Genomic DNA, 20,801 nt, shown 5'->3' with positions numbered 1-20,801 from the left:
GTGCTCAACACCTTTGAAAAACAGACAACTTTTATTCAAGTGCCTACATCTGTATTTATGAGCCTAACTTTAGGTTACCAGGTTTGAATATTTTAGTCAGGCCCACTCCCATTTTCACTTAAGTTAAGAGAGAGATTTCCATTGATTTCACCAAGAGTTGGATGTTTTTCTAGAATTTATGCTGTAGGAATTATCTTGGGGAAGTTCTGTCTGCATTGTACAGGAGGTCAGACTAGATGATCACAATGATTCCTTTAGGCCTTGGAATCTATGAATCTATGAGCTGGATTAGACCCTAAAGTGGAATTTTAGGCCTAATTTTCAAATTAGTTGTGCCCACAACAGCCTAAATTTGTGCATGCAAATGGAATTATGACAAGGTTCCTGTTGAAATCAATGGCAAAACTCCCACTGACCCCCCGGTAGAGTGGGTAGGCCCTTTGTACTTAAATGCCGATGTACAAATGCTTGATTGCACATGCAAATGTGGATTTTGTAGATGACTGGTTACAACCTCTTCTGAAAAAATAACGAGGAGTCCTTGTGGCACCTTAGAGACTAACAAATTTATTTGGGCTATTATTATTTCATGGGTTAGAACCCACTTCATCAGATGCATCAGATGAAGTGGAAAGCTTATGCCCAAATAAATTTGTTAGTCTCTAAGGTGCCACAAGGACTCCTCGTTATTTTTGCTGATAGAGACTAACACGGCTATCACTCTGAAACCTCTTCTGAAAATGTCAGACAGCCCTTTGAGCATTTTAATCAACTTCTAGTCTGTTTTTCTTAAAGAATTACTCACAAATATTATTAATCAAATATTTAATGCAAAGAAAAGCACCTACACTTTATGCAGTGAATGGTCACATGAAATCTGCTCTTAGTCTATGTAAAAATACACAGTGCTATTTGCTCCAATTCATGTAATTTGGTATCCTATCTATTCCTTAAAACTTAAAAATCTGTTCAGTATACATAAGATTGAATCTTCTGCTAACTTTCTACCTATCTCTAGTGTTCCTGAAGGAAAATAGGAGAACTAAAGTCCAGTTGTATGCAATGAGAAATGATTTGCAACAGTAACAGCTACAGTATAACACTTGTAATAAATATTAGCCCTATTTTTTATTCATTCAAGTTGTGATGAGCTATTAACAACATTCTCCTAATGAATCACCAATATCACTTCCTGGAGCATCTAAATGATCCTTGAAAATCTTCCATCCAAGTATTCGACCATCCTGCCATGACCCTGAATACCTTATGAGTAAGTCTATGAGTTGGTCACAGAAGTCACCAATTCTGTGATTTTACGTGACCTCCATGACTTCAGCTCCAGATGGCGGGCCTCAAGCTGTCAGCCTTGGATGGCCAGGTTTGGACTGTCAGTCCTGGGTGGCTGGGTTCCAGCTGTCAGCCCCACGCCATGCCACGGGACTTTGGCTCCAGCCCCACACGGCAGGATTTGGGCTTCTCTGATTTATTGTTTCTTGCCACAACCTGTCTGTGACTTTTACTAAAAATGCCCGTGACAAAATCTTAGCCTTATTGATGAGATCTGTTGAGGTAAGGCTGCAGACTATACTACCACTGCAAGGAAATTATTAGCAAGGAATTAGCGATGCTGATGATGCCAGTTGGGGAGGCACCATATTCAAGACTTTGATGCATTCCCCAATGCTCTCTCTTTTCCTTGGAACACAACCCAAAATTAATCGAGTCTGCTTGTTCATCTACAGTGAAATGTAACATGTTTGATCAAGATAACCTCACTTACAACTTCGTCTGTGGGCAAAATAATTCATATGGAGCTAAAAATTCATCTTAATGACAGATCATTATTCATCATTAGCATCTTCTGCATTCACCTCATGTCTCCTTATATGCTTAACTTCCTGGCTGAAGGAAAAATGTTAAATGAAGGATTATAACAGGATTTTGAATCAGATTTAGCCAATTTAATAGCTATGTCTAAACAAACTATCTAAATTTCTCTCCCTAACAGCATCAGTTGCTTACAGCTGTCCCAAACTAAGACATAAATATTCTTCCCATTCCCTAACAGATGTCACCAGGAGCTATGACATATAGACAGGCCAAGCTAACCAGTCTGGAGACAGCAGGTATCAAGATGACAAGTTTTCCTGTATATAATTTTTTAGTCATGCTGAGACTGTCTCCTCTAGGGATGATTCAATTGGCCCAGCGAGGATCAGGACTGCTCCATTCTGAACCATCTCCCAGCTCTTGGCTCAAAACTATCTTGGAGTTTCTAAATCATTTGGTGAAGAATCCACTTGCCATACATGAGGGATGTTACAACAAAGCTCCCTGTGACTTCCCACTGTTTCCCTTGCCACCTTTTTTTGTGGCAGGTTTTATTGCAGGACGAGTGGGGGAAGCTGTTGCCAGAAGTTTACAAAAGAAAAATGCCCCTCTGCTGTAGCCCTTTATGCCTGGTATTCATATTGGCTGCACTATTCACACATTCAGCAACCCTGTCATGCATTTCACAGCCCTAAAGGAATGAGCCAGATGGCGCTGTTGGCAGTAAGGAGGAGAAAGCAGCAGTAGCAAGTCACTGGTGGGAGAGCTGAGGGACTCTAAGGGAGAGAGAGGAATGGGGCAGAGAAGTGCAGGCCACTCCAGGTTCCCTCACTCCATAGCTACACCTCAATAACTTTCCAAGTCTTCAGGCATCCACTGGCCCCCTGTAACCTCTTAGAGTGCCCTAAGATCTTCCCTCAGGTTCTCCTGCCTCACTCTATAACAGTGGTTCTCAAACTAGGGGTGCTGCTTGTTCAGGGAAACCCCCTGGTGGGCCAGGCAGAAAACGGCACGGGTCGAGGTATGTGCTGGCCGCCACTTCGCGCAGCACCTATTGGCCTGGAGCAGTGAACCACGGCCAGTGGGAGCCGCGATCGGCCGAACCTGCGGACTCAGCAGGTAAACAAACTGGCCCGGCCCGCCAGGGGCTTTCCCTGAACAAGCAGTGCCCCTAGTTTGAGAACCACTGCTCTATAACATACCTTGAGGCCTCACACTCCTTCCTTCCATAAAAAAAACCCTCTGTCAGGCTCCTTTAGGCTGCCCCAGCTCTTTCCAATGCCCTGGATCCCTCTGGCTTCTCCTTCAGTCACCACAGGCTCACACAGCCCACAGCCCTATTATAGCTTTTCTTGGCTCCCACTCTATCCCCCTGCTTCTGAGGGGCAGAAGAAGGATAGAAACCTTCCCCACACACATTGCAAAGGGGCCGCTTGTTTCACATCAAGAAATATCACACATATTGCTGCACAAAATTTGGCAGCTGTGAGTAATTCCTTCTTAAAGTGTCATCGGGTACATTGGTGCTCTGAGGACTTTAAATGGGTGTACAGTTATGGGAAACACACACTCTCCAGTCCAGCCCTGAAGTTTTACTGCTGAGCCCCATGGGAGAATACCACTAATACAAACCCAACCAGTCCCAAGACATCTGTAATCTTATTATTGTTTATTTGCAATATTGTAGTTCCTAGAGGCCCGAAAGGAGGTCAGAACCCCATTGTGCTAGGCACTGTACAGACACATAGAATAGATAGTCCTTTCCCCCAAAGATATTTAGATATTCCTATCTAACTAGACAAGTCAGACAAAGAGAGGAGAAAGGAAACATTATTAACCCCCCTTTTACAGATGGGGAACTGAGGCACAGAGAGATTAAGTGATCTATCCAAGACCACATAAAAAGACTTTTGTTTTTTGATACTATTTTTCCAAGTTTCCCTTAAATATTTCTAGGACCTAATATATGAACTTCTGAGCATCCTCTGTACATCTAAAGTAGGAGTATCACATAAATATTTAGGATTCATAGCAATAGCGGCAGGTAATAGTTTTGTGACAATAAGTCTTTTTGGAGAAGTGAAAGTACTTTTTGGCAACTACGATGGCAAAGTCATTTACGTGAACAGGACTCCACCCATCAGCCATGAGCTGTTCTCAGCAGTGAGGTTTACACCTATGAATTCCAAAATCACCTGTATGATGATATATCATGGGTAGCCAGGAGATTAGTTTCTTTAAGATGTGGTTTGGGTTAGGTGGGTCAAGTACTACTCCCTCCTTGTGGAAATGCTCCTTATCCAGTAAATTATGTGCTTTACAAAAAAAAACTAGTTCACACCCATCTTAAACAAATAAAGGGATCATAAAGAATGTATCCAAGTATCTCAGTTGGAGAGATTCAGCTGCTTTTTGGCCCTTTTTGACAGAGCAGCACAACAGCATCGAATGTGGCCCCTTATCATTGGATCAAAATAATGTGAAATACTTTTATTTATTTTAATATTGTGTATATTTCTTAAGTGGAGTCTATCTTGATATTCTTCAGTGTTCTGTGTGAGGGGCAGTTTCTGAATCTGTTATACTGTTATATCTGTTAAGATTGTTAAACTTTACTGATAAAGTAGTAAGAGAAAAGTACAGCCATCTTATGCCCCAAAGAAAGACACAGACACTCAAATACATTAAATGTGAGTGCTCATACAGCCTATTAATAGTTTTCATCTTAGGGCAAGTTCTGATATCTTAATAAAAAACACTTAGTCACAAAAGTCTCTAGTCTTTTTAATTCAAAGGTTTAATTAATTACACTAAAATGGCACATAATGTGTCTATATTTCTAATTGCTGTGTACGATCACTATGCAAAATACATAACTGAACACTTAATCTTAAAGTAACATGTTCTCAGATTATGCTACTTAGGAGTCTACATTTAAGTATTTTATCTAATTAGATTCTTACCATAGCAAGCAGAAAGTATGCAATTGAAAATGATAGAAGACGGCAAGAAAGCTACCTCAGAGTTCAGAGGAAATAAGGACAGTTCCTAAGAATACTGAAGACCAGCTACTTATGAAGACGTTTAAAAATGGTCCATTTGCAAATGATTGAAAATGAATGATGCATAAAATTGTGATGAACAACATAGAACTCTACAGTGGATTAGCATAGAATGCTAAAGGGTGCTAAAGGGTCAATACGATGCTCTTATTCTATAGCCACTGATTTCCTAATTAACATTTTACATAAAGTTGGGAAACAAAATAAAGAAAAAGTACTTCCATGAGTCAAGAAATAGCTCTTTAAAGTGTCACTCCCCAAAGGACTTAAAACATCAATTTAACATGCAGTTCAGATATAAAGGTAGTACATGAGATGAGTTAGCAGACACTACTGCCAAGGCTACTTATTATTATTTTCTTCCTGTCGTTTTTTTATTAAACACAAATGCAGTAAAGCTGCAGGAGTGAAGATGTCCTGCCCTAACTATTCATCCAATGCTTAAGCCAAACTGCACAGATTTTTGAATAGTAGAAGCTGATGTCAAAGGTTAAGGTGGAAGAATTGAGAAGGTAACTTTTCAAATCCACTGATCCATTTCACTCAAATTTCAGATTCAGAACAAGAAAGTTTCCTCCACTGATGTAATCCAGTTCAAGTTTGTAAAGAAGTGCGTTAATACAATTACCCGACAATGAAAGGTTCATAGGAAAGACTTTTATAGATTTTATCGCAGTAAGAAGCATTGGATGTGATGGTGTGTACATTCAGTTGTTCATTTGACTTTGAATTTTGATTATTTTGGAATGATTCTCTTTGAAGTCTAAGTTACCATAGCAGTTAATTAAAATCCAGATCTTGCTTGAATAAGGTCGGATCCAAGTACCACAGAAGTCCATTGACACCTGCGAGCTTTGGATCAGGCCTCTGTAAAATAAAGTAACTTAAAAAATACTAAATCACTAGTGACACAATGTAGCTCCAGACACACTAAAGAGCACCTTGAAGATCTTATCATTCTAATTCTAAAACTAGATGGTACTGGAAGTTCATGAATGAAAGCCAACTCCTGGTATGAAATCCACACAATGGATATCTTGAAGTGACCTGTGTTTAATTGTGCATGTGATAAAAGGCCCAACATAATAATTATGGTCTGGTCACAATGTACTCTGCAGATGTCAGTAGTGTCTTATTCGGCCATCCCTATCTCTTGATCTTTTATCTCATGCTGCCCCTTATACGTGGGAGAAGCTCTCCATAAACTTCTGCAAAACTAACTCATTATCCTCCTTCAAAACCCTTCTTAAAACTCTCTTTTTCCATGAGGCCTTCAAAAAAATTGACAAGGGCTAGGCTGGTGGTGTGCTGAGACCACAGCCCCTCATGCTGACCTATACTGTCTCATTGTTTCCTTGTACTCCCCCATCAGTCTGTCTGCATCCATCTCTTGTCTCTTGCCTTGAACTTAGATTGTAAGCTCTTTGTGTCATTTTGTTCTGTGTTTGTACAGTGCATAGCACAATGGGGTCCTAGTCCAAGAGTAGGGCTCCTAGGCACTACGGTAATACAAATAATAAATAAATAATAATCAATTAATCAAAATGGGTTAAGCAAGAAAACAGAGGATGTTATGAGAAAGTGCATAGATACTCTTGTGCAACCCTCAAAAAGGTGCTTTCTAATTAGTTACAGAGGACAATGATTATAATATCTGATCCCTACAGTTCCTTCTGATGGGAGCTGTGTTGAAATTGGTATTTTGATATTTATACTTGATATTTTTAAAATTCTCACAGTTATTGTGTAAAAAAGCTTGTGGCTACATACTATATGTGAAATTTAGACTATTTTAAAAATACAGTATTTATTTATCTATAGTTTAAACGTTAGGGCCTGGATCTTGTAATTAGCATAGTATATACTGTCTAATAGTACATGAATGGCACTATACAGTACATTTAAAAGCATTGTACAAACATCAGCTAATTACACATGTAACAAATCATTTTTGCTTATCTCACAAGTTAAGGTAGAGTTTTATAATTTGTTCTACATTTTTTACGGGAGGTTGTAATTATTATTTTCTAATTATTTTGAGTTGACTGTTTAGTAACTGGTAACAGAATATCTGTACTAAATGCCATTGATTTTTGCCATTGACTTCAGTGGGCCAGGATTTCACCCGGGAAATTTAAACTACTGGTCAAGAACCTAAAATCTACAAATAACCTTACAAAGTTTAGAAAAAAATTTAAAACTTGTGAACATAAACAAACCCTTATAACTAGACTCATATCTGGGGCAAGTGATTGGTAAAGAGCAAATCACACTGCTGTTAATTTTGTATAAATGGGGCCTAAATCCAATACAACCTAACTCCTTCCATCTCCCAGAAAATGAAATGCTCACAGCACTCCGCTACCTGCCCTGACAAAAGTACCAAGTCCTCCTCAGTCCCTATGGTAGACATCAACATGCTGGGGTTTTTTCCTCCCCAAAGATGCTTGGGTTCATAAGCTCTTTGGGTTAATGGGCTTTGTACTGAATCAGGGCCCAGATCTATAGATATTACTTTCATCTACGGCTAAGAAGATGTGAATGAAAAGCACACATTTCCCAGGCTTACTAGCTAGGTATGCTAAGGCAAACCTCACTTTATAAAATCTAGCTACCCTCTTTCCAATAGTAACAAAAATGTCAGAAATTGTCCTTAAGGCCGGATGACTGGAGCATTTCTTAAAATGGTAAACAGCTGCCTGCATAGCTTTACCATCAGTGTTGTTAATTGGCACCTGTGTAGAACACTAGCATTCAGCTAAGGTCCAATACCTAGGCCATATGGATAATGCTAGCAAGGCCAGATTTTAAAGCAACTTTACATACCTAAAGATGAAGACATGCACGTGGTGGGATTTTCAGAAGTCGGGAGTTAGATGCTTAGGCACTTTTGAAAATCTCAGTAGGCTCCTAACTACATCTTTATGCCTTTATATACCTTTAAAAATTCAGCTCAAGGTACTTTCTAGCTTGTAATAATATAATGCTTAGTATTTTGGGGAGGTATATCACAAAAAAAGAAAGGAAGACATTCTAGAATGAGCATAAAAGTGACTTGAAGAACTATGAAGTAATAAGCAAGAGCAACATGGCTATCTTGTAGGGTTGTTTTGAGGCATAAGTCATTAATATTCATATAGAATTTGAGAGCCTCAGACAGTGTTGTGGACGTGTAGTTATTATTCAATAAGGCTGTGATTTCTTTCGAATTTGGTGGGAGTTGGACATATAACTCCCTTAAGCTCCTTTGAAAATCCCACAAGACAACCAAAAACCTGAGGTAATATTTTTTGTAAATCTCTCTCTATATATACCCACATGTGGATATTTATATATGTTTGTGGTTGTATATAAAACACATACATATATACCTATAAGAGGGTGTGTGTGCATATGTGTGTGTGTGTGTGTGTGTGCATACTGTACATTGTATATGTGTATGTGCATTCATCTAATTGATAATTGTATAGATATATACGTGTGTGTGTGACGAAGTGGGATTGTTCTTAATGTTTTCTCTGAATAGTGTGGGGGTGCCTCAGTTTCCCCTATGCAGTTCTTAAGTATCTAGGTGGTGGGATAAGGGTGTATGATCATTACAGAGCCCTAGAGGGCAGGTGTGTGCAGGGGTCTGGACACAGAGAATGGCCAACACCCTGTTTCCTGGCAACTGATGGCCTGGCCCTTCCCCCCTGAAAGGTGAGAGCTAACGGGTTGGAGAACAAAGGAATCAGGTGACCTCCTGGCCTGGGAAAGGGACAAAGCCCAGAGGAGGAGGGGCTGGAGAGAGTTTCAGTTTTGGGCTGGGTGGTTGAATGCAGGGAACCCCAAAGCTGGGGTCTAAGCTCCCTGCCCCCCAGAAGGACTTGATTGAGGGGTCCTGGCCTTACCCATAAGCTCTGTTTTAGACTGTGTTGCTATTGTCCAATAAACCTTCCGTTTTACTGGCTGGCTGAGAGTCACGGTGAATCCCAGGAAGTGGGGTGCAGGGCCCGGACTCCCGCACACTTCGTGACAGTGTGTGTACACAATAGTCACAGATTAAAAAGTCCTTTTTTCCCTTTTTATTGGTAGGGAAGATATTACCGGAGCAAACATCCATTACAAATATAGAGAATACAGTGTCTGTTAAACTGGTAAAAAACAGAGGTGTTTAGCTATGTCCTTTGTATATGGATATTTAAAAATCATTAATAGTTTACTTATTATTCAATTCCTGATGTCAAACCCAGTAGAAATACACATTTAATATATTTCAGTCCTATTGACTTTAGTAGTATACGTCTTTATATCTGTATTTAAATTAAAACTTGCAACTTTAGCCTCTATACCACCCACACATAAAATTTTTCTAGTACCTGGAAATAAGTCTACCTGAAAGGGTGGGATATTGAAAGTAGGAGCTGTTTCACTTTGCATCAGCAGATGAAAGAGGGCAGGTCAGTGGTTTCCTAAATTGAGCAAAGAACAGTTAAAAGGGACTCGGGATAGCTGGCAGAATGGTACCGCAAGAGCTGTCCAGAAGTGTCCTGTCCGAAGCTGAATCTTATCACCAAGGTAGGATGCTTTGATTACAACACTGGAGGGCTTTTTTCGTTCAGGAGAAGAATTTATGTATAGTTTTTCCTTTACTATAGTGATGCCTATTGATTACTATGAAACTTAATACATATAAAATATATTCTTATATTGAAAGGGTCACCTTCAACTTAAAATTCAATACTTTCTGACTTTTTTAAACACACGGATGTTACAAATAGAGACTAGGATTACTATAAAACAGATTAGGGAACAATATTCTCCATTTTCAGTTTGTTTACTCTGTTCAACTGTTGTTTCACTATTTCCTCTGTATAATCAGTTTCCTATATTATTTGTATGGGTCTTACACAGAAAGGCAGGGACAGAGGTATGAACATTACTTTTAACTTCTTTTTTTTAACTGATAGTGCATCTTTCTACATATTTTTCCAGTTTATATTTAGGGTAATGTAATTCAATATAATATTGACTCTTATTACAAGTTTGCACTTGTTCATTGCTGTAAATGTTTGTAATGAAATCTACTTGCAAATGACCAGAATAACTATGAACATATTATATCTTCATAACATTAAAAACATATACGAATGTAATAACAATCAACACCTCGCCATCCTGTTTTCATTTTACCTCGGGTAGCACAGATTCTGTCTGGTATAATATACTAGGCCAGATCTTTAGCTTGTTTAAGTGAGTGCAGACACACTAACTTCATTGAAGCTGTGCTTATTTATACCTGAGGACATGGCCCACTGTCTTTACAGAGAGTAATACAGAGTATGTAAAAGCAGGTGAGTTGAACCATAACTGTCCACATTTTACAGAATTTTAAAACCATCTGAATTAGTTTTGCTCAGTAACATCCCATAAAAGTTGCACAGAGTCTGAGGATTGAATCTTTGCTTCCCCGACCCCCTCTTAGAAAATGTACTACTTCAGGAGCCTCCTTTTCCTGATAACTGGCTGCCTGATTGCCAAGTCCCTTGGTGATCACAGAAGTAGCAGTCAGCGCTGCATGGAAAGTGTCCGATGGAATGAGATTTTGAAGGAGATTGAGAAACTGGTATGTGGCTTCTATTTTACCATCTGGATGTGTCTTTATATTTTGTTTCACAAGTTTATGGAATAAAGAACCTCTCAAAAATGTATCATGGTTGGTTAGTCAGTAGTTTTAGTGACACCAAAAAAAAATGGACCATATTGCCCCCTTCATAGGAAAACCCCTGGGGAGGAGGGGCTAGAAAGTGGGAAAACAGCAGAAGGTTCACTTCCAGAATCCTTCTGCTGGACAGCTGGAGTTTGTGTGTCTCCCACACCCCACAATCCATATGATCCAGTTGTCCAGCTTCAAGCTCTCCACATAGAGATTGCATGGGGGTTGGACTAGATGACCTCCTGAGGTCTCTTCCAACCCTAATCTTCTATGATTCTATGCCTTGGGGACCAACCATGGTGCTCAGTGGCCAATGCCAGGTGCTTCAGAGGGAATGAACAGAACAGGGCAATTACTGAGTGATCCATCCCCCTGTTGTTCAGTCCCAGATTCAAGCAGTCAGAGATGAGGGACACTGTCAGAAGACAGGATACTGGGCTAGATAGAACATTAGTCTGACCCATTCTGGCCTGCCCACCCTTACACCCACAGGGATTCACAAGCCTGATGGAGCATTCAGGGAGACAAGCAGCGGGGGCTGGGAAAATGTTGCTGTAGAAGCAGCTCTCTCCCCCATTCTGTGTAGGCATGGGGAGGTTTGTGCAGAATAGGTCCTCAACACATGCAATCAGAGGGCATGATCAAGCTCTATATTAACATAGTTCTTAGTATGCTCTGATGCATTCACATGGTCAATGACATCACTAATAACTGATTTTCTAATGGATTGTTTTTGTGATAAACCTTGTTTAAAATGTGCATAATGTATTTACACTTAATTTTCTTTAAAGAACATGAGAAGCTTTCCTCTGGAATGCACGGACATGGATAACAAAGATCTGTGTGTCCCGGAACAGATGTTAAAAGCAGTAAGTTGAAAAAATATTTGCTAAGTTGTTATCATTGTTGCATTGTAACTCAACTGCTTTGCACATTCTGTACATTTTGCAATAAGAATTTTACATCATAAGCAATAATAAACTACACGTTTAATCAGAAAAATCTATTAAATATAGAATAATTAACCTTGTTACTGGAACTTTGGAAATTTTGGGCCTGCTTCCACTGAAGTCAATGGCAAAACTCCAGCTGATTTCAAATGGAGCAGGATTTGGGGCAAAATTCACCCCTGTGCACTGGACCTGCACGAGGCCTAAAAAATTTATTCCTACTTTACATCAAGTTCAGTGTGATCTGACTGTGCAGCCCTAAAATTGCCTTAGGACAATTTTTTGCATGTAATATGCTTCTTTTTAAAAAAGAGAGAGAAAGAGAATGAAGTTGCTTGTCCTTAATATTAGAATATAACTGGTCTGTGCAGTTCCTATGTCTGAGAGCAAGAGGGGTTGTGGAGGTAGAAAGGTGGAGAGAATGGAAAGAGTTGACATCTGGCTTTTGTTTTTGTCATTGTTTGACTACAGATAATTTTGCTTCTGCCTTTGTTTGACCGGAGATAGTTAGACTGGAGACCCTTATCAGTTTAACTATGGTGTTATGACTGCACTTTCAGAATGGAAAATTTAAGTGCTTTTTTAAAAAATGGAAGTTTAGAATTTCTGAAAAGTTGGTGAATTAGGCAATGACTTTGGAAAGAGCCTCCCTGCCTCGGAAAAAAAAAAAAGTCACAACAAAGGCTATGTTTTCTCACAGCTGTGACTGTCTTATTTTTCTGATGTTGGGAGGCTATTTTTTAAGAGTTTTGTGATATTTAGGGTTAATTTTTTTTAAAAAAAATATGGGTTTAGATTATGCAAGCAAAATGTGTAATGGCAAATTGTGCATGCAATACCTGATGTGTGCACAAATGCAGATTCTGGTGCATAACTTCTGTATTTAATTTTAGTGGTTAGAAAAACAGAGGGCAGTCATGAAGATGAGACAAAACTTTTAGGTTTAATCTGGCAGCTTCAAAGTGCCCTGCTAATTCAGAAATCTAAAATCCAACGTTTGAAAAAAACACCTAGAATTTCTTTTTTTCTGCTCCTTATAGGTTAAGCACGATAAAGCAGCCATTGTCCAAATAGTCCATGAAATTGCTGAGCTTTTTAAAACAGCCAAAGTTCCTTTTCCCCATACAAACGTTTTTCTAAAGGAAATGTATGCAACTCATGAGCAGCTCAAGACTTGTGTAAGTATGGACAATTCATGCCCCAATGTGTTCTTCAAGCTAAAGCCAAGGACATCAAAGGAAAAATGAAACTCATAATGTATAATAATGAAAATACACTAAAAAGCTTTAAAGATATAGGACTACATTTTTAAACAATGGCACGTATGATGCATACATAACATATGAATATGTAGAATTTTAACCATACAAACATATTAACATATTCAAATACCCATTTTTGCACATGTATTTCCAAGTTTTACACATACATTTTTAAGGCTTGATTTAGATGCAATGCCTTAAAATTCAGCCCAAACAGTTTTTAATTTTTGTTTGTTTACTTAGATATTACTGAGTACACAATCAATTCTTTATGCTCTGCCTCGCTCTCTGAACAGTGAAGTCTTTCTTTTTATTTTGATTCATTACACAGTCTTCTTAAGCCTAAAAATTACTAACCACAGTAACTGCCAAATCCCAAACCCTGCACTAAGCAATATAGGATTTAAGCAAGTGCTTAAATCCATCCTTAATCAGCAAAGCACTTAAGCACATGCTTAATTGTTTTGTTTAAATGGGGTTGAAAGCTCAGGTCAATGGTAGCGTCTCTGGCAACTGCACACTCCACCCCAGAGGTGGGGTGGGCTGAAGGATCTTTGAGGTTGCAGGCAGCCCAATGCATATATCTGTCCCAGCAATTCCCTCTTCATACTGCGCTAGAGGGAAACCACAGAGCACAGCTCTGCACCGTCAAGAGACTGGGAATTCAATGGAAACTCATACCCTGCTCCAGCCCTATGCAGCAGAACCACAGGACTTCTGCTGGTTATCAGGTTTTCTGTACCGGCAAAGGCCGGGACAAGATTTGCTTCTAAGTGAACAATAATATCCAGTGCTCATCCAAGCATACTAAGTATTTCCATGGTTTTACTATGGCAATGACGTACTGCCTTTAGAATAATATACCTATTGTACCAAATGACTAATACCATTTATTTTGAAGCTAAGGAACTTTAACCTCCTTCAAAGTAATGGTCTAAAAATGAAATAAAAAACCAAGCATTGTAAAACCATGTCACCTTGCTTAGATTCCAATTCTAGTGTACTTAATTTCCAAATCTCCATAGCTAATTAGAGACTCTATGTCTTATAAAAGCTATCAGTATAGTTTTAATTATTTAATATAGAAATTGTGCTTTCATAGTGTACATATTTTCCAAAACTAACTCCCTCTATGCAGTGCTGCCTGTCCAGACCTGCATATGAGAAAGATGTTGCTGTTAGTAGCTGGTGATGCTCTCTAGTAGACTATCATAGAGCTAAAGGAGGGTATCATTTTAATAGCATATATTCCAAGCCAAATGTATTTTTATTTCCAAGTGCTCAAGCTCATAATGATCATTTGCTTTTGCTTTTATTTTTAATTCAACAGCTACAGTCCAGTCTTCTTAATGTTATCCATGAATCCATAGTAAAAGACTGCTTCAAAAGGATGAGTAATTATTTGATCAAAGTAAGTACATTGAGTACTGTCTTTTCTTCATGCTCACATCAGCAAATGTTTAAGTCATGGGAACGCTTATTACTTACTCAAGTAGTCCTGGCTTTAATAAAAAAATTTAAAAAATTATCTTTAAGAATCTGTGGATTGTGCTATATTACCAAATCCTATGTAAAAGCCAAAATAAGCATGTTTGTGTCCAAGGGCATTTTAAGCACAATGCGCAATTTTATTCCAGCTTCTGAAAACAATATAACTTTTTTGCTTTAGAGGTGATAGTTGTTTATGGGACTAGTCACTCTCTGCTCAGGAGCACCCAACAGGAATGTGCCAATACCTGTGTGTTAGTGAGAGCACTAATGACCACTATAATTAAGGTTGAAATGCAGCTACTGCAGTTACTCAGGGCTTGTCTACACTTAAAATACTACAGCAGCACAGCTGCACTGCTTAGGGTGACCAGATGTCCTGATTTTATAGGGACAGTCCCGATATTTGGGGCTTTTTCTTATATAGGCTCCTATTACCCCCCACCCCCTGTCCCGATTTTTCACACTTCCTATATGGTCACCCTAGCACTGGTGCAGCTGCACTACTGTAATGCTTCAGTGTAGAACTACCTACGCTGACTGGAGGGGTTCTCCCATCGGTATAGGTAATCTACCTCCCCCACAAGAGGCTGTAGCTAGGTTGATGGAAGAATTCTTCCATTAACCTAACACTGTCTACACTGGGACTTAAGTCATCCCAGCTGACGTAGTTAAACCGACCTGATCTTCCAGTGTAGACCAGGTCTCATACCTTTCTTCAACACATTCCCTTTTGACTGAAATTTTTCATGCTTGCTGTCAATTTGAGGACAGTTTCAGTAAAATCTCTTCAGCTATTTTTGAATTTAACATGCCTAAAAATTAATTTAAAAACATACAAGCCCAGGTCCGCAGCTGATGTAAACCAAAGTAGCTGCATTGATTTAAATGGAGGTATGGCAATTTACAGCAGCTGATGATATGGTCTGTACTACCTTCAGTCCTGTCTTGTCATAGTCTTGACTCTCATTCTTTCAGTGCAAAGTACAATATCTAATAAATATTTCTTTGGTATCCCTTTCTTAAGCAGTCGAACAGTCACTGTGCTTGGCAAGAGGTCCACGCACAATCCAGAGAGGTTCTTCAACGAATTGAAACTTACGCATTCAAGAGAAAAGGAACACATCAACGAACTCACATTTTACCTTAACTACTTTAAATAATTAGTGCCACATTAAACTAAAGTAAAGAATTTTATTTTTACATAAAGTAATAGCATAGCCTTTACATAGATTTTTTAAAATGTTTTACTACTTAATTTATTCATGTCATGATCTTTGTTTCTAAAACTAGTTGTAATAACTTTATTCTTAATAAAAAGTATAAAGAGGCAAGTAATAGTGTTCCTACATATTTGTTTCTTGTGTGAAAGAAACAGAAACAGCCTTCAGAAAATAATTGATTGTGGCCCTGGTCCTGCAAACCCTTAAACTCATGCTAAACATTAAGCACGTGAGCTGTCCCGTTGACTTCATAGAAAATTGTTGCTTTAAACTGTGGTAATCTTCACCTGTACAAGTCAGGGTTTTTCTCCAGTGCACAATGTCTATACTAGGGGGTTTGCACTGATGCGTCTACATCAGTATAGTTACAGCAGTGGCTAAAAACCCTACTGTAGAAAAACCCTGTTTCCATAACACCTTCCAACCAGGTTTCTGGAAAAATTTTCTACAACCTGCATAGATCATCTTCAGATTTCTTTGGGGTTTGATCCTCCACATTCAGTATTTACAGTCTGTACACCACTGTTCTATTTATTATCTATAGACCTGATTCTATGAAAGGCTGAGTACCCTCAATCTCCCCCATCTTCCCCCAAACAAACATTGATTTCAATGGTGTCTGAGGGCACTCAGCATCTGGGAGGATCAGCCCTATATCTTTAAGCAGAATTTGAAAGCAAGTAAACTTTGATAGCGTCTATGAAATGAATAAATAGCCCTGGGGGTGCGGTAAATAAGTGGTATTCCATAACATCATCTGAGTAACAATTTTCCTAAAACAAAATGTTCTTGAGTAATCCTTTAAGATAGAGAGACAGTCAATTATGCTGATTTACACCCGCTGACAATCTGGCTCAGAAATGGGAAAGTTTGGCTCTGGATCCAAACCACTGCAATTCAGCCTCTGGGTCCAGAGCGTTTACAGTAATTTCCAAGGCTACATCTGCACTGGCATCCACACTCAATACTTACCCATGTTTATGCCCACATATGTACCCCATGCCTGCACTGAGTGCCAGCTGTGCGGCACATAGGTGCAAGCTGTATACATGTGAATACAGGCATCCGTTCTGCTGCTTTTTGGTATGCGTTTTTGGCAATAGCATTTCAGGGGTAGTATCCCAGGATTCTGTGTGTCACAGCAGAGACTCCGGGAACCGCCTTGCAGTGTGTTGTTGGTACTGTCTGCTGCCTTTGCACATTCGTTGATGGCAGTTCCTGGTCACCCCTTTTTCCTGCCCAACATGGTGAAAGACATGGAGCAAGTGACAATGATATGCTTCTGCTTCTGCTCCTAGCCGCAAGGCAAATGTGTGTTACTGTATATGACTGGTGAGAATCCTGGGTGAAGGGATTCAGACCTTTCTCACAAGTGAGAAACAGATGTCTGGGGTGGTGACTGATGCACTGTCACTCCATAATACAGAGATGCAGGAGACTGCCAGCATTCTCACTGAATGTCCATGGGTGTACTGCTGCTTCTGGACCAGGAGAACCAGCACGGTGTGGGGGGATCACATCATCCTGAAATCTTGAGATGATGACTAGTGGCTGTAGAACTTCAGAATGAGGAAGGAGACATTCCTGGAGCTCTGTGAAGAGCTGGCCTCAGCCCTACAGGGTTAGAACATGTGGTTCCATAGACCCATACCAGTGCAGAAGTGGGTGGCTATTGCCCTCTGGAAGTTGGCAATGCCAGATAGCTATCAATCAGTTGCAAACTACTTGGGGGTGGAGAAGTCTCTTGTTGGGTTTGTGGTGGTGCAGGTTTGCAAAGCTATCAATACTCTCCTCTCCCCATGGATAGTTGCCCTCCCCAAAGTTCTGGAAATTACAGCTGGGTTTCAGAGCATGGGGTTTCTGAAGTGCCCGTGGAACCTAAAGAACTAGCTGGATTTTCTGCTGCACCAGAAATACGTGGACATACATATATGAGACTAGAAGGTAGGTCTAAAGGCAATAGACCATATTCTAAAATAGCAAATGGTGTCTGAATGGAGGGGAGAAGTGAATCACTGCCAATGACTATCATCCCCCAATCCCACACCAGCAGCATCAGGAAATCCAGCCCCTTCGTCTAGCAAAGAGCAGAAAAAGGAATGAGGAAAGAAAGAGTCAAACAGCAACTGTTCTTTGTTCCATAAACTTTCCGATCAAGACCATAAGCCACTCGCATTCCCCCATCCCCTTCAAAGGGATGCTGCATTGTGTTTTTGCAGCCTCTGGATTAGATATCTCACCCACCCACTTACCCCCTTTTTCCTGACTTGTGCAGCATGGCTTTGAGAGCGGAGATCCTGGACACCAGTGACGGGAAATGCTTGAAAATCTTCATACTGTGACAGAAGACTGCTGTCACATTCCCTGGAGCAGCACAAGTTCCCCTCCTCCTTCTTGTACTGCCCAGACCTAAATCCTCCCACCCCTTCTGTGTGGCTCCTGTTTGTAAGTGGGGAAAGAGGACTTACTGGAATGAAAGCTTGTGATCTTGAAAGGAACAGAACACAACTGTTCAGAACCATTAATCTTCTACAAATGTCCTGTCCCACAGCTAGACCTCCCCCGTCTCCCCGCACCTCACTCTCAGCCTATTGGCCAACAAACTCGCAGACCCAGGGGCAGTATGATAGTTCGCTGGCAATCTGTTCTATTGCCTCTGCCAAAAGCTTTACAGTGGTTTGAGGTAATTCAATAAAATATTGAATGTACAGTTATGTCTTGGTCAGCGAACAGTTTTTTGGGGGAAGCTTCCAGTCCTGATTGCAGCCCTAGAGAAAGAGGGAGGGATGTTGACAAGGAAGGTGGGGGGTTAATTTATCCAACTCAGGTTCCATTTTGAACTGTGTCTCGGAGTCCTCCTCTGGCTCATCAGGAGCGGCTTGCAGAGCCATTTCCTCCAGGTAGAGGTGCAGGATAACTTGGTCCTCTTCCTTCAAGTCTTCTGGGGCTTCCTCCACTATGGTCCCCACTGCCTCCTCACACCTTCTTTCCACTGACCTCATTGGCATCCTGTTGGATGATGAGACCATCAGGATTCAGGAGGGGGTCAAGAGATACCTCAGGCTTGGTATTGGAGCCCAGGAGAGCACTGGGTCCAGCTGCTTGAATAAGGGGTATGCTGCAGTCGTGAAGTGCCTGTGGTCTTTAGCCTTCCAGTGCCAGAGCCTGAGGTGCTTTATCCATTCCCAGCATTGGGCCGGACTCTGGTGAATACCCACCTGCTCCAGCCTCTCTGAAACTTCTTGGTAAAGGTCTTGGAGGGAATCCCAACATGCACTTTGAGGGTCCGATCCACATCCCACTGCAGGCATTGAGAGACATTGACTGCAATGGGCTTTGGCTCAGGCAAGGGGAGAGCTTCTTGAGGTAGATAAAGGTCCCCTGGAAATCATCTATTATTTCAAGGTGCATTAGCTCGTATGAGGCCTGGGTACAGCTCTTTTCCTTGTTAAATGGGAGGAATTGTGTGCGTAAATAAAAATGGAAAACTGATAGCACACTAGCTATTAAAGAAAGACAATAAGGTAAACAGGTGCTTCACTTCCCCCCCATATCTCTGCAAATCCACCTCAGCTCTAACCAGCAACATACATACAAGTGCCATCCTGAGTAGAACTGGTTGAGAATTTTCTGACAAAATGTTTTTTTTCCATAGGAAAAAGGCAATTCATCTAAACCAAAACTGTGCATAGGAAAGGGTCAGTTCTGCCCCCCCACCCCTCCCCAGCACACACACACACACACACACACTTTTATTTTTTTTTAATATATTATATTTCATTATATTCACAATGAAAAACTCTGTTTTTCTGGTTCAAAACAATTTTTTTTCCAAAGTTAAAACTACTTAAACTAAAAAATTGTTGATATTAAAATGGAACGCTTCAATTGACCTCAATTGAATATTTTTTCCCTTCAGATTCTCAGTTCACAAAAATAATTGAGATTTTGACATTTCATCCCAATTTGGGGTGGGAATTTTTTTTAATATTTTGAACATTATTGTGGGACTGGAAAAAAATGTTTCCTGTCCAGCTGTAGTCCTGAGGCTACTTGAGCAGAAGCTATAAATAGTGCCTACACGGATAGTCACTGGGAAGCAGATTGAGATTCCCTTCATTTCAACTGTGATCTAAATGTGGTTTGAATGGAGATGTACACTGAAAGGCTAGAATAGTTCAACAAAAATACATTGCTGAAGATAGCCCTCAAGGAATACAAAGTGATGTTTTCATTAGGTACCCCAGGAAACACAAATATGAAGTCAGAAATCCCTTTTGTTTTCCCTGTTACACGTCTCTTCCAGTTAATCTAGCCAGGCATCTTCTACACAGTTGCCACAACCACTTTGGTTTGCTGGCCTTAGACTTTAATAGAGCTAAAAGATGCTATTGTGGGCCCTGAACGTCTTTCTGATAAGAAGCTAAGAGAGGCTAGTGTATCAACTGATTCCTTGCTATGTTCAATCCTAAGAACCCCTTTCTACAAAAGAAATGTGTATACAAGCAGGCTACATGACTGTTCTGCTTACACTGAACTTTACAGTTCTACAATTACTGTACAGTGTACTTCCATAGCACCTTCCATCTAAGAATCCCAAAGCAATTTAAAAGATAAGTTAATGAGTTCAGCTGCACAATTGAGGTGAGGGGTTAATCCCCATTCTACACATGGGGGAACTGATGCACACAGAAAGAGTGATTTGCCCAAAGGCATACAGAAAAAGATGTGTCAAAACTGGAAATAGAATGGAGGTGTCCAGGGTCCCCATCCTGTGCTTTAACCACAACATCAGCTGCTTCCCCAGTGAGTGGAGAATATGAGCGTCAATCCCAATGACCAATGTATATAGTCTATTTGAAAAATAATCCCAACAAAATAAAAGCACATCACTCGAAAAAACACATTAGTAGGTATATTTGAATCTGCAAGTGGAAAGTGTTGTTAGAATTTCCAGGTCTCTTCTTTTTTAGCAGGACATTGTGCATCTTCAGGTCTTATGAAGGGGGGCGGGGAAGGAAAGGAACTAATAGGAGGAGAGGGGACTCAGTATTATGGGATGCGAGAGGCTATATTAAGAAATAGGCTGTTCAATAACAAAACTTTTAATTAAAATAAAACACAACTTCATGTATCATTTAGAATAGTATCTTCCCGACAAACTGTATCTTGAAATGCTTTTGAGTATGAAATGAATTTATACAGAATGTCAGACAGTGTGTATTATAAAGTAGTATTTGTATTATATTAAATATATATGGTATAAAATATGGCATTTTAAAACCAATATA

Source organism: Eretmochelys imbricata, chromosome 2 (genome assembly GCF_965152235.1).
Source record: "Eretmochelys imbricata isolate rEreImb1 chromosome 2, rEreImb1.hap1, whole genome shotgun sequence".
Lineage (NCBI taxonomy): Eukaryota > Metazoa > Chordata > Testudines > Cheloniidae > Eretmochelys > Eretmochelys imbricata.
The sequence above is the reverse complement of the archived record's forward strand: the minus strand, read 5'-3'. Positions refer to the sequence as shown.